Source organism: Passer domesticus, unplaced genomic scaffold (assembly GCF_036417665.1).
Source record: "Passer domesticus isolate bPasDom1 unplaced genomic scaffold, bPasDom1.hap1 HAP1_SCAFFOLD_44, whole genome shotgun sequence".
Lineage (NCBI taxonomy): Eukaryota > Metazoa > Chordata > Aves > Passeriformes > Passeridae > Passer > Passer domesticus.
The window spans coordinates 750,494-763,460 of record NW_026990160.1 but is presented as its reverse complement, the minus strand read 5'-3'; the positions used below and the strand labels follow the sequence as shown (position 1 = coordinate 763,460).

The 12,967-nt window shown below is 54.6% G+C and overlaps 2 long non-coding RNA genes across 2 annotated transcripts; both read right to left on the bottom strand.

The window, feature by feature from the left end:
* Window positions 1–933: 933 nt before the first annotated feature.
* LOC135292779 (uncharacterized) lies at window positions 934–1,493 on the bottom strand. Its single transcript, XR_010354942.1, has 3 exons — window positions 1,391–1,493; window positions 1,202–1,303; window positions 934–1,041 (listed from the first exon to the last, which is right to left on the bottom strand). It is a non-coding gene; the product is annotated as an uncharacterized LOC135292779 (long non-coding RNA).
* Window positions 1,494–10,223: 8,730 nt separating this feature from the next.
* On the bottom strand, window positions 10,224–12,756 carry LOC135292774 (uncharacterized). The gene is made up of 5 exons (XR_010354934.1): window positions 12,684–12,756; window positions 12,498–12,596; window positions 11,940–12,053; window positions 11,146–11,311; window positions 10,224–10,616 (listed from the first exon to the last, which is right to left on the bottom strand). It is a non-coding gene; the product is annotated as an uncharacterized LOC135292774 (long non-coding RNA).
* Between the last annotated feature and the right edge of the window lie 211 nt (window positions 12,757–12,967).

Sequence of the window (12,967 nt, the reverse complement as noted above, 5' to 3'; positions counted from 1 at the left end):
TTGTGCAGCTTCCAAGGTAGGAGCTGGAGAAGTCCTCCCTGTAGACACATCTGTAACACAACAGCCACAGAAGCTTCTGTCACCTGGTTCATGCCCAGTTGTCTACAATTCTTCCTTGGTGGCACACTGAGAACATACCTGCAGGAGGCTCCAAGGGCTTGGAAACTTTATTCATCCAAGCTAATGGAGAAGCCTTCCCGGCAACCTCATCTAGAATGGAGCACAGATGAGAACACTTTCCAGGGTGTGCTGGGATCCCCTTCTGCCACAGGGAACTGGGCACTGCAAGGGTAAAGCTGTGGGAGCCAGATGTGAACAGAGACATGGCCAAAGGTGCACAGGGGCCTGGGGAGCTCTGGGCTGCCTCCAGATCACTCTCCACACTCTTTCCCTGCCCTCAGCAACATCCCTGGGAGGGGTGGCTGGAGAAATGCAGGGCCCTGGGACTCTCTCCCTCATACACAGAAGAAATCCTCCCTGAAGCCCTGGGGAAAACTGCAGCAGGCAGTGCCACAGCTATGCCTCCCTCCCTCCCTCCCTCCCTCCCTCCCTCCCTCCCTCCCTCCCTCCCTCCCTCCCTCCCTCCCTCCCTCCCTCCCTCCCTCCCTCCCTCCCTCCCGCCCTCCTTCTGCTGGGACAGCTCCCAGATCCCAAGGGCAAACAGCCAGGTCCTCTCAGGACACACTGGAGCCTTGCTCTCCCCCTCTGTCCTTTCCCCACCGTGGGCACCCCGTGCAGTCGCTGCCAGGTTTCAGGACATGTCTCCCAAGGAGGGACCCCAGCAGGACTGCTCAGTACCCGAGTGCCCTGAGCCTGTTGGGGATAATTCCCCTGGGCTGTGCCGCTCTAGTCCAGGCTGTGCCCGCACTGCCAAGCAGCAGAGAGGGCAGCTCAAGCCTCAGCAGGGCTCAATCCCAGAGGCACAGCGATTACCTCCTGGGCCTGGGTCTGTCATGGCCTCCCTTCCTGCAGCAGAGGCTGGCATGGAACCACTGCTTCCTCTGGGTAATGCTTCCATGTGCACAGGCTCTCCTTTCATTTCTGGAAAAAGGAAAAGGCACAGCTGGATCAGATGGAAACATTCCTCATTGGGAATGGGCCATGGATCCCTTCCCGCTGTGCCGGGACAGTCTCATCCAGATGTGTAGCCAAAGCCCCCGGCTGCTGAGTCCCAGGGGAAGCATGAGGAAAATGCACCCACCTTGTCCTCCCTGCCACATTTCCTTCAGCTCTTGCTTCGTCTGTTTGGGGGGTTCCAGGGATATCTGGTCTGTTCTGTCTTGGATCTTCCCTGTCGGAGAACCTTAGAGAAAAATATTTCCATTTCCCAGGAATGGATCCCACAAAAGCAGAGCTCAACTTGTGTGGTCAGCAGGGACACACTACTCACCCCTGCCATGGGAGCTGGGTTGGGGCTGAGCATCCAGCGCTGGAGCTGGAGAAGTCCTCCCTGCAGACACACCTGTAACTCAACAGCCACAGAAGCTTCTGCCATCTCTGCTGATCTGCACGGGCACCACTGAGCTGCAGCAGCGGTGAGGGGATCGTGCAGGGCGAGGGCACACACGTGCATGGTTCTGTGCTGGCACCTGCAGCGCTGCCTCCGTGGCCAAGTTTGGGCTCTGAGCTGGCAGCTCTCCCAGGGGAAAGGCCTTGACCTACCCTCAGCATCTCCCAGAGCCTCAGTCCTGGATGTGGGACCTTCACCGGCAGGTTCAGCTGCAAAGAAAGGCAGGACAGAAGAGCTCCTGTGGCACTGCAGGAGATCCTCAGGCTGCCCACAAGGCTCAGCCCTGGGGCACAGCCCTGGCCCCGGCCCAGCCCCTTCTCTTTCTGCTCTTCTCTGTGGCTGCACAGAGCACACGGAAGGACACACTGGCATTGCACACGGGAGGAAGATTGAAAGCTAAATGCTCCTTCCTCCCACTGACAGTGATCCTGTGGGAGCCCTCAGGCCTCCAGAAGGGAGCAGGGCAAGGTTTCCAGATTCTTTCAACCTTAAGATTATGATAACATTAATGGTTTATAAGTGATCTTTTGTTGCATTGATCCTGATTATTCACTCAGGAAAGGCTGAATGAAAACTTGCCTCCAGCATCCTCTAGGAACTTCAAACCATCATTCATCAGGACTTCCTGAGAACCCATGTCACAATTCCAGTCTAGAAGGGAGCAGAGATCAGAAACATTTCCATGGTGTGCTGGGATCCCCTTCTGCCACAGGGAACTGGGCACTGCAGGGGTCTTGGGTAAGGCTGTGGGAGCCAGATGGGAATGGACATGGCCAAAGCTGCACAGGGGCCTGGGGAGCTCTGGGCTGGCTCCTGGTCACTCTCCAACCTCTTTGCAGGCCCTTTGCAACATCTCTGGAGGGGTGGCTGGAGTAGCCCAGGGCCCGTGGGGTCTCTCTCCCTCCCACAGAGGAAACCCTCCCTAAAGCCCTGGGCAAAACCATTCCCAGCGCTTCCCAGGGAGCAGGGAGCGCTGTGCCGGGAAAGGGCAGCCAGGCTGCCGGCTCACCTGCTCGCCGCGCTTGCAGCGGAGCAGCCTGGGCAGCCCTGGCAGGCAGGGCTACGGCCAGGAGCAGCAGGAGTAGGAGGCGCAGAGCAAGGGCCATGGTGCCTTGTCCTCCGCCAGTCCCGCAGCTCTTGCTGCCACCGCTGTCCCGACACCGCTGTCCCAACGTCAGCACCGCTGCTGCCACCGCCGCTGCTGCCGCAACAGTTGTGCTCAGGGACTGACTGCTGGCTCCTTGTGCTGCTGTGCAACCACGGGTCTCTGGCACCTCTGGCACCTCTGTGACCTCAGGGCCTGCTGAGAGCTCAACCTGCTGTGACCCCAGAGCCCTGCTGTGACCTCATGGCCTCAGCTGTACCCCCAGAGTGTGCGCCCTTCCGCATGAATGGACTGCCCTGATTGTAAATGTTTTGCTTCATCAAAGGGCCATTGCTCAGCAAAAACTTTGTTTTGCCTGCTAACATTGCTGGTCAGGCTGCATCCCTCAAGGTGCTCTTGATTGTTGCAGTTCAAATTTATTTTATTGATTCCATTTCAATCTTGTTTAAGGGCTCTGTTGTGCCCCCATGTTTTTCCTGAGTTGGTTTACCTGTGGGTTTTTCCCTCGCTCCAAACTGTCCCTCGTGCCCTTCCCCACCCCTTGTTCCAGCTCTTTCCCTGCCTGTCAAGGCAACCCAGCCCCTTGGTTCCCAAACCTTTGGGCTAATCCCTGATTGCAACTCCCCTTTGGAATTCCCCTACTCCTGGAAGCCCCATTGGCCCTTGTGACCCATCCTCTCCACCCTCCTACCCCAACTGGCCCCAGACACTTGATGTAATCCCCTCACTCCTCTCCTGAGGATTCCCTATTGGTTCATTGTTTGCATCCACCCCATGACTTGTATGTGTACAAAACCCCTTGGGCAGTACAGCTAGGGGCTTCTCATCCTGTTCTCTTCACCTGGACTAAGCTGTTCCTTGCGGAACCTGAAGACGGGACGCCTCCTCCTTTCTCCTGTGCCTCGTCCCTGTTGTGGCTTGTGTCTGGCACTGGAGAGCAAGTGGCACTAAAGGTTCTGCCTCTGGTAAATCCCCATAGCGAGGCAGTTCCCGACTCCTGCCGTAGTGCCGGAGTTCTAAGAGCTAGCCCAGGTTCCAGCACTCACTTCACTAATGTACCGAATACCCCTTCTTCAGTGCCTGCTCTGGTGCTCTGCCAGCTCACACAGCAGAGTGTGATTCACATACTGCAGCCCAGAGTTAGGTTGTTGCAACATTGAAATGGGTGTGGTTGGCAGGATCCCCGGGCATAAATCACTACAGAACTAAAGCAAATGTGTGCACTGTCCCAGGCTGGACTTGAATAGACACAGGAATTGTGGAAAGATGAGGACAAGATAGCAGAGAACAATGGAAAAACCAGCTGAAAATGAGGACATGCTAAAGGAGTTATTTGTGCACAATTGGGGGTATATTTTTCTTGGGTGCAAAGCAAAATGAAAAGCTCCTAAATGCCCAAAAGATGAGAACTGTGTGTGGTAAATAGGTATGATTCATGCTGACAAAATTGAAACAGTAATCAATATTGATAAAGTAATTAATATTTGGAAACAATAAAACAGTTAAAGGTGTAATATCAAGCAAGAAAGGGAGAGGAGGGGTTCCCCCCTCTCCCCACCGTTCTCCTGCAGATGTTCAGAACAGGAGGAAGCAAGAGATAACTATGACTAAATTTAGTTGGAAGAGAGGAGAATTTGGTTGGACAGCAGGCAAATGTTGATTATACGAGATCCACTGCTTTAATGTTAGAACACAATATTGGCTTATACTGTAGCATCTTGGTGCGCGTGTGTAATCCAAAAGGTGAACTACAGGACATGGAGGAAGAGGAGAGGTCTTCCTCAAAGAAGATCCCCAAAGAGTGGTACAACTTACTTAAAGAAGTGTGGAGCATGCGTGGTAAAGGTGATGATGAGGGCAGTGATACAAGTGTGACGAATCGAAAATGGGAGGAGATGGTAATGACATACAGCATAAAAAGGGGAATTTTGGCTTGACACGCTAGTACGTGAGGTGACAGGGGTCCAAAAGCCCTGCATTCCGTACCTCACGCATACCCCGCATGGTTGTTTTTGCTCATACGCTATTATCAGGACCAAATTATTCGCAATTTAAACCAAAATATATAGTCAGTGTTTCGAGTGTATTCAATGGTGTATATATATTAAGTTACATAATTAAAAGTGGTGATACATTTAATTTTTTTGATTGGATAATTGGGCAAATATAACATGTGGAATGTCCTCCACAGCAGAGTGTCAGACCTCAGGATCTTTTTAAACAATTTTATCAAGGTGGAACTGTGGCGGCTTCAGCTGGTGCCTCTGGGGGACCTTGAACAAAGAACCCCTGAGCTTTTCTACCTTCCCAGGTGAAGTGTGATAGTCTGAGGTCTTCCTGCTGTGTCCGAGTGCCGGGCCACTGGCTGGCACCACAGGTCCCCAGACCCTCTGCTGAGGGTCTCCTACAGTCAAGTTTAGTCTGTCACATTTGGCTTTTCTCTCTGATCCACCACCAGGACCAAAGATCACACGGTCGTGAGGATGTAAAAATGCCTGTTCCTTCTGGAACATTGCTGTTGTGTGACAGCCGTGCAGGCAGAGCGGGCAGCTGTAGGGATACTGACTCGCTTCCCTGGTCCCAGCCGTGCTGCATCCATCGAGCTGCTGGGTGTTGGTGCTCGCTGGGACGCGGCCCGGCCCGGCACCACGGGAGTTAGGAAGGGTCTTGAAGGAATTCCCACGCGTTAAAGCAGACGATTTAGCCTGGGATTTTAAGTTGTTTCTCAGTTAACCTTGTAAAAGGCCAAAACAAGTCTCCTATGAATTCTGTCCCTGTCAAGTTCAGTTCTGCCCCAAAAGCCCCTCAGCATTCTCAGGGCAGTGGCAGGAGCCGGGTGCTGGCCCGGAGCCCCGCTGGCCGGGGAGAGCACGGCCCAGAGCGAGCCCCTGCTGCCCGGGATGGCCACAGGCCCGGGGGAGCCGGGCGGGCAACGCCAGGGCCCTGTCCAGGGCTCCTGGGGCTCCTCTGGCATCTGTTCCGTCCCCTCGGGCGCTGAGCGGTGCCCGTCCCGCGGGGCTGTCTGTGCCCGGCCCCAAAAGAGGCAGGGCCGGGGCTGTGGCCCCTGGGCTGGTGGTGCCGCCTGCCCGGCGCTCAGCACCGCCCGTGCCGTGTCGGTGCAGCGTGACCCGGCGGGGCAGCTCCGCCTCGGCGCTTCGCCACCGCCATCCCGGCACGGCGGCTGGCCCTGGGCCGCGGCAGCCCCGAGCCGCACGGGCCCGGGAGGGACTGCCGGAGGTCCCCGTCCCCTGCGTGCCTCAGCAGACACTCCAGCCCCACTGCGTGCAGCAGGAGGGACACAAAGCACCTGCACGCTTACGAGAGTCCACAGCCCTTTCTACATGTGAAATGAGACCCCAGAACCGTGACATGTGCCTCAGGAGAGATCCCAGCACCCTGCACACCTTGGGAGAGATCCCAAACCCTCTGCATGCCTCACACAGGATTCCAAATCCCTTGCATGACTTGAAGTGGACCCCAGTGCCCTCCATGCCTCAGAGGAAACCTAAAATATCCCTGGGTGTGTCACAAGGGACCCCAGCCCCTCGTGCAGCTTAGGGGGACTCCAAAGCCCCCACGTGCCCTACAGGGAAGTCCAGGCCAGCTATGCCGTGTGTTTCGACCTGGAAATCAAGCCTGGTTGCACCTGGGTTGTTGTGTCTCTGGGGCTGCTCACCAGCCATGTCGGACCCGGAGGCCACACAGCCCTTCCCTTCCCTTCCCTTCCCTTCCCTTCCCTTCCCTTCCCTTCCCTTCCCTTCCCTTCCCTTCCCTTCCCTTCCCTTCCCTTCCCTTCCCTTCCCTTCCCTTCCCTTCCCTTCCCTTCCCTTCCCTTCCCTTCCCTTCCCTTCCCTTCCCTTCCCTTCCCTTCCCTTCCCTTCCCTTCCCTTCCCTTCCCTTCCTTCTGGCCCTCGCTGAGAGCAGCAGACCCTGTGCAGCACCCTGGATTGGTGACAGCCCAACAATTAGGTCCTATCAAGTGTGTGTTAATTAGGGAGGAGCTTTGTTTTGCCTGCTGACATTGCTGGTCAGGCTGTGTCCCTGGAGATACTCTTGATAGCTTCCCTCTTTTCCTGGGCATGGCACTGGAGGAGGTCTGGGCCCAGATGATCCCACGGAAGGAAATGTCCCTCAGCCCAGGGACGCTCAGCATGGGCTGCCCCATCCCCTCGGGGCCCCACCGCTGGTCACAGTGAAGCCATCTGCAGAATAAATAGACTCCACTGTTGCCCTGGTTTTTAATGTTCTGTCCTGGATTAGGGTCAATCTGGGAGAAAACCTCCAAAGGGGCCCCCCAGAAAGGAAACCCACATGGCCCCTTCCCCCCAGCGGTTCGGGAAGGATTCCTTGGAGAGAAGTGGAAAGAACCTGTTTATTTGACAGGCAAAACACCCCCAGCACACAAAATGAACAATACCAGATGACAATGCTTTCACCGATCTGAAAAGGATGACAAATTCAGAAAGTCTTTCCTGGCAGTGGTGGCTCTGTTGTCGCTCCCTCCGGCGCTGGGGATAGCTGCTGCAGCCACAGGATGCAAACTCTCGGTGTTTCCCAGGTCCCAGTCTGGAGCAGGTGTGAGTGGTTCCAAAAAGGGAAAGGAAAAACAGTCCAGGGAAAAATCTGGATTGCTTAGCTAAACTGACTAACAAGCAGAAGCCAAAAAGCAAAAGCAAAACAGGAGCAGAGCAGAAGCAAGAGCAAAGCAAGCAACAGAAAGCAAAGCAAAAAGCAAAAGCTGCACTATGTACTGCGCCGTCTGTCTGTCCTGCCAGCCGTGGGGGAGCAGGCTGATAACAAACCAAAACAAACCTTGCTCTTCAGAGCCAGTCGTGAAGGCACAGTATGTGATATCCAGCATTAACAGAACACACGACTGGGGATGCAAGCATCATCACCTCACCCTAGGACAAGTTCTTCTTCTAAGCCTTCTGATGTTTACATTCTTGTAACAAACTTTCTCACGCACTTTAGGTAAATAACTTATTGTTATGCATTCTTTTCTGCAGGAGGAGAAATTTGATGGACTGTTGGTTTGTCCAGTGTCATTGGAGAGGTGGCACTTTCACCCTCCAATCCACTGTCACTTTTGGAAATCTGTAAATGTTGGAGTCAGAAATTCAACTGCCCTCTTTTTTACCTTGGAGAGATGCGTGTCTGTGTTGTTTTATTTCATGTCCTATAGTGACACTCCACAACCTGATGTAGTTATAAAGTGGGGATGCATGTCAGGGCCTGGCACAGGCGAGATGGCTCTTGTGAAAACTTGTGCCCCGAGCCCTGGTCCGAGCCACATCTTTGTTCACAAACCTGTTCCATATGCAATGCATTACACAATCTCTTCATGCACATTCAACCCCTGGCCCCGCCTGTCCTCCCCTCACATGGCGATGAGATCCACGCCCTTCTGGGCACACGTTGTTTCCTGTGGTGGTCACACTGGGGTCTTTGGTGGTCTCTGAGGCCGAAGGCTGTGGTCTTGCTCATGACTGAACTTTTGAACTTTTCTCCTGTGTGCGTGCACTGTGGTCCTTTGGTGCTTATCTGAGTACGTCTGTTGGTTTGGATCAGCTTGGAGACAGAGGAGCTCCTTAGTCTAGGCTTCTTGCATTCCCTGGTCTTCTCCTGGTGTTATGAGTAAAAAAGTCATCTGTAGCTATGATATTTTATTAAAAATCCTTTCCTAGGATTTTTCCCCTTCTGAGGAGCTGAGGGCCTCAGGAAAGAAATGTAAACAATAATTATCTGCTGCTGCTGTGGAATGCAACAGGTGCATCTTCCATTGGTCCATGTGCATTGTTTTCACTTGATGACCAATCACAGCCAACTGTGTTGAGCCTGTGAGCAGTCACAAGATTTTTGTTATGCATTCCATTCTATTCTTCTTCTTTGTAGCCTTCTGGTCATTTTTTCCTCTCTGTTCTTTTAGTGTAGTTTTAATGTAGTATTTTAATAGAATATATAATAAATCAACCTTCTGAAATGGAGTCAAGCCTCGTGTCTCCACACCTGGTGTGTTCACCCCCACAAATTATCCATTTTTTTTTTAAGGCTGCAAAGTTAAACAGGTTGGGCCAGTTGTTGAGAGTTGAAGTGTTGACTATTTCTTGTTGATAGCTTCATGTTGCAATCACCTCTTATTAATAGTTTTTCTTCAATTACCTGTTAATGGTTAGAAATCAAGCGTAATTGTCCCCCTGCTGCTTCACCAGAGCCTGCAGGTAGCAGGGTAGAGGGGGTGACGTCAGAGCTAGTATGCAGATGAGAATGCATTTCACCAAAGTTTGCAATTTTACAGGAAAAGAAACCCTAAAAAAACAAGTCAACATGGAATTAAGAAACCTAAGTAATGTCTAAATGTGAGGAACTTAATCCAGTATCTGCTAAGATCCTTTTTACTCCTCACCCTAACCTGAAAGGATGTCAGCTAGAAAGAGGACCTGAAATGTTAGACCAAAAAAGCAGAATTCCCACTACTCCCTCGAGGACGGAAGCCCCAGCTCTGCCTGCATACCAGCGGACACAGCTGCATCATCCTCCTCCTTCGTGCCACTCCTGGGAGCAGCGGGGGTGCGGGCGACCTGTCGTTTCTCCCCAACCTGAGCTGAATATTTTAATAAAGGCATTATAAAGGAGAAAGATCTCCTGCCCTATTTATTACGCTGGTATTGTCCTTCATAGCAAGAAGCTTCAGATATCTGCATTTTCCTATGCCCTTTGTACCATGGCAGACGTTTCTTAAGTAAAAGGTTAAAATTCAACACATAATTCTACAATTTAAAATTTAAATGCTTAGTCCATATATCGCTAACTTAATTGAACCCCCCAAAACCTCCATTTCAACAGCAACCCCTGCCTGGCTTCTGCCTGCCCACACCGTGGGCATCCACGGCTCCTCCTGGGCATGGAGCTCAGTCAGTGCTGGTGCTGGGTGGGCTTTGCTGCTGCTGCCACCTGGACACTGGGGCGACCGCTTGTCCTAGGTTGCAGTGTAAAGATGTATTCTAATCCCATCCTCAACAGCTGCTGAAACCAGGAGGGGCATTGTTTCTTCCTTATCTCCTGTTAATGGGCCCATCAATGTCTTGCCACATGAGTCAGAGATAACTCCCTCCCAGAGCCATTTCTGTTTCATGGCTAATCAAGGACCCACAGCATGAGGCAGAATGATATCAGCCAACTGTGAGATGCTCTGCCCATGGGGGAGGAGCTAAGCATCCCCAGCTGGATATAATCTGGGTTTTGGGACACAACAAGCAGTCTTTCCACTGGATTCCCAGAGGAACATCTGCCCTTACCCACTGCTTTTCCAGAGGATGAGAGCTAAAAGATGGTTTCTACAGGATCACCACTTCCAAAAGTCCATTTCATCTGGACTGCTACCACCACCCTAACTAGCAGGGTGTCAGCAGGCTGTATTCTGAGCCTGTCAGTGGTTTTTCTTTTGTATTATTGCATGTATTTTGGTTTTTTTTCCCTTTTCCTAATAAATTGTATTTCTGACTTGGAGTCTCTCACTGGTTTTGCTTTCAAACCACAACACAGATCCGTCTCTTTATTTGAACAGAGGAATTGGCCATTGCCTACCCTGCAAGCGGGGGGGGGGAGGGCGGGGAGGGTGGGGTGGGGTGTCACCTTCAGTGTTTCTTAGAGGGCAAGGCCAGAGGGCTCAGGGGCAGAGGAAGGGATGTGTTGGTCTCAGGAAGGGCTGGAAGGTGCTGGGTTGGTCCTGGGGTCTCTAGAGGAACTCGGGTTGGCTGGGATGGGACAGACAGAGAAAAAAAAAGGGATGAAGGCAGCTTGGGGAGGCCCATGGGGAGAGCAGGTGGCAGTGGGATCTATGGGGCAATAAGAGGCTTCCTCGTAGACTGTTGTTCTGGGGTCCTCTTCACAGAACACTTGAGAGGGCTGTCCAGGCTGTTCCTGCTGCTGGAGGAGCTGCTCACGCTGTCTGGCTGTGAGGTGCAGCCACCGTCTTCCAACTCCTGTCCCGAGGTGCTCCTGTGCAGAGAGGAGGTGGCGGAGGCCCCAGCTGCCAGTGGCACACAGGGACCCTCGTGCACAGCAGGGCCCAGAGCTGGCAAGGCTCCCCAGCACGGCTGGAGCTGCTGGCACAGCTGGGCCCCACTGGACAGCTGCCCCTCAAGGCCCCGGCCAGCAGGGCACGGCTCTGGGCAGGGTCCCTGGCCAGGAGCGGGCCCCAGAGCGCCTCTGCCTTTCAAGGGCAATCTCGGCCCTGCTCTTTCTCCTCCCCACCACCCTCTGCCTCTGCCCCGTGCCCCTGGGGCTGCTCTTGGCCAGGCAGCCTCAGTGGGAGCCAGCACTGGCTGCAGCCCCAGCGGGGCCCCCAGGACAAGGCCCAGCAATTGAGAGGCCAATGGAAGCACTGGGCAGCAGCCGAACCCTCAGCTGAGTTATTTGGACAATCATGGACTTGCCACAACCCCCTGCAGTCTCAATGGGAATGTTGCCTGACCACGTTAGACTTTCAAAAGAAGCTGTTTGAGGGGGAGAGCAACAAAACACTCACTGTTTTCTCTTCCAGGAATACCCGATTCCAAAGCAGTACAACATGAACGCAAGCCCCAAACAAAGCACGCTTGCCAGTAACAGTAGCCAGCAGCCTGTTCCCTGACAGAAACCCCTTCTGAGGCCATCCTGGGCATTGGGAACAGGTCTTGTGGTGCCGGCTGCATCTGTGGGAGAGATGGGGAGTGTGAGCCCGTGCTGTGCTGCACTGCTGAGATGGCAGCACGGTGGATACGGGCAGGACGTTCTCTGTTTCCCCCAGAGCTGGGGCCTGCAGGCACCTTGCCGGCCCTTGGCACAGGCTGTGCCAGCCAACAAAGCCCAGCAGGCCGGGAGGAGAGCCCGGGGGCAGCGCAGCTGCTTGGGCAGTGGCTGCTGCCAGGGACACGGGCCAAAGCCATCCCTGAGCAGCCACTGCCACCCCTGGCCCTCCCTGCCCCGTGACAGCTCCCCCAGCCCCAGGGGACAGGCTCAGGCCCTGTCAGGACCCAGCGCAGCCCCTGCCCAGTCGGGAGCCAGGGCTGGCTCTGGCCCTGGGCTGGCGGCAGGGCTCCCGCTCGGGGCTGCTCCTGTGCCTTGGGCCTCTGGGCACTCAGGGCCAGCTCCGCAGCAGCTGCAGCGCCAGGGACGTTGCTGCACCAGTCCCGTTTCCCCGGGGCTCTGAACCAGCTCCAGAGGCCTGGAAGCCGAGGCACCTCCAGCTTTGGCTGCTGCCGGGCCGGGCAAGGGCAGGCCCTGGGGGAAGAGCTGCTGCCACACAGCCCCGGCCAGGGCTGAGCCCGGCACAGCAATTACCTGCTGTGCCTGTGCCCGTGTCTGTCATTGCCTTCCTTCCTGCAGCTAGGGCTGCCAATGAGCCACTGCTTCTCCCTGGCTGTTCCTCCTCCTGAACAGCCTTTTGGTCCATCACTTGAAAAAGGAAAAAAGGGACAACAGGAACAAATGGAAATATTCCCCACTGGGGAGGTGGCACCTTCAGGAGGCAATGCTTGTCTAAGTCACAGGTAAAGATCAGGAAAAAGCCCAGGTAATTGGGGCTGGGCCAGTGCACTCCCTTGTGCAAACAGCTGCACCACCTGATCTTCTCAGAGACTGGGAAATGGCAGGGGATCTCAGGCCCACGGTACAGTTGGGGCACCCTATCAGCTGATGCCAAATTCCATCCTGCAGAGGCTGGGGAGGAATTGCAGCCAGGCCAGGCTGGGAAACAGCCGTGCAGGGCGTGAAAGTAGCAGCGGGGCAGCGAGGCTGCCATGGATCCCTTCCTGCTGTGCCGGGCACGGCGTGTCCTGATGTGCAGCCAAAGCCCCCGGCTGCTGAGTCCCAGGGGAAGCACGAGGGAAATGCACCCACCTTGTCCTCCGGGTGCTTCCTTCTGTGTTTGTCTCAGGAATTCATCTGCCTCATGAGACTTTTTGGCTGCAGTATCTTGGGTCTTTCCTTTTGGAGGACCTTAAGAGAAAGTGGTTCCATTTCCCAGGAATGGATCCCACAAGGGGAGGGCTCAGCCTGTGGGGTCAGCAGGGACACACTACTCACCCTTGCCATGGGAGCTGGGTTGGGGCCAAGCATCCAGCCCTGGAGCTGAAGAAGTCCTCCCTGCAGACACACCTGTAACTCAACAGCCACAGAAGCTTCTGCCATCTCTGCTGATCTGCACGGGCACCACTGAGCCGCAGCAGCGGTGAGGGGATCGTGCAGGGCGAGGGCACACACATGCATGGTTCTGTGCTGGCACCTGCAGCAATGCCTCCGTGGCCAAGTTTGGGCTCTGAGCTGGCAGCTCTCCCAGGGGAAAGGCCTTGACCTACCCTCAGCATCTC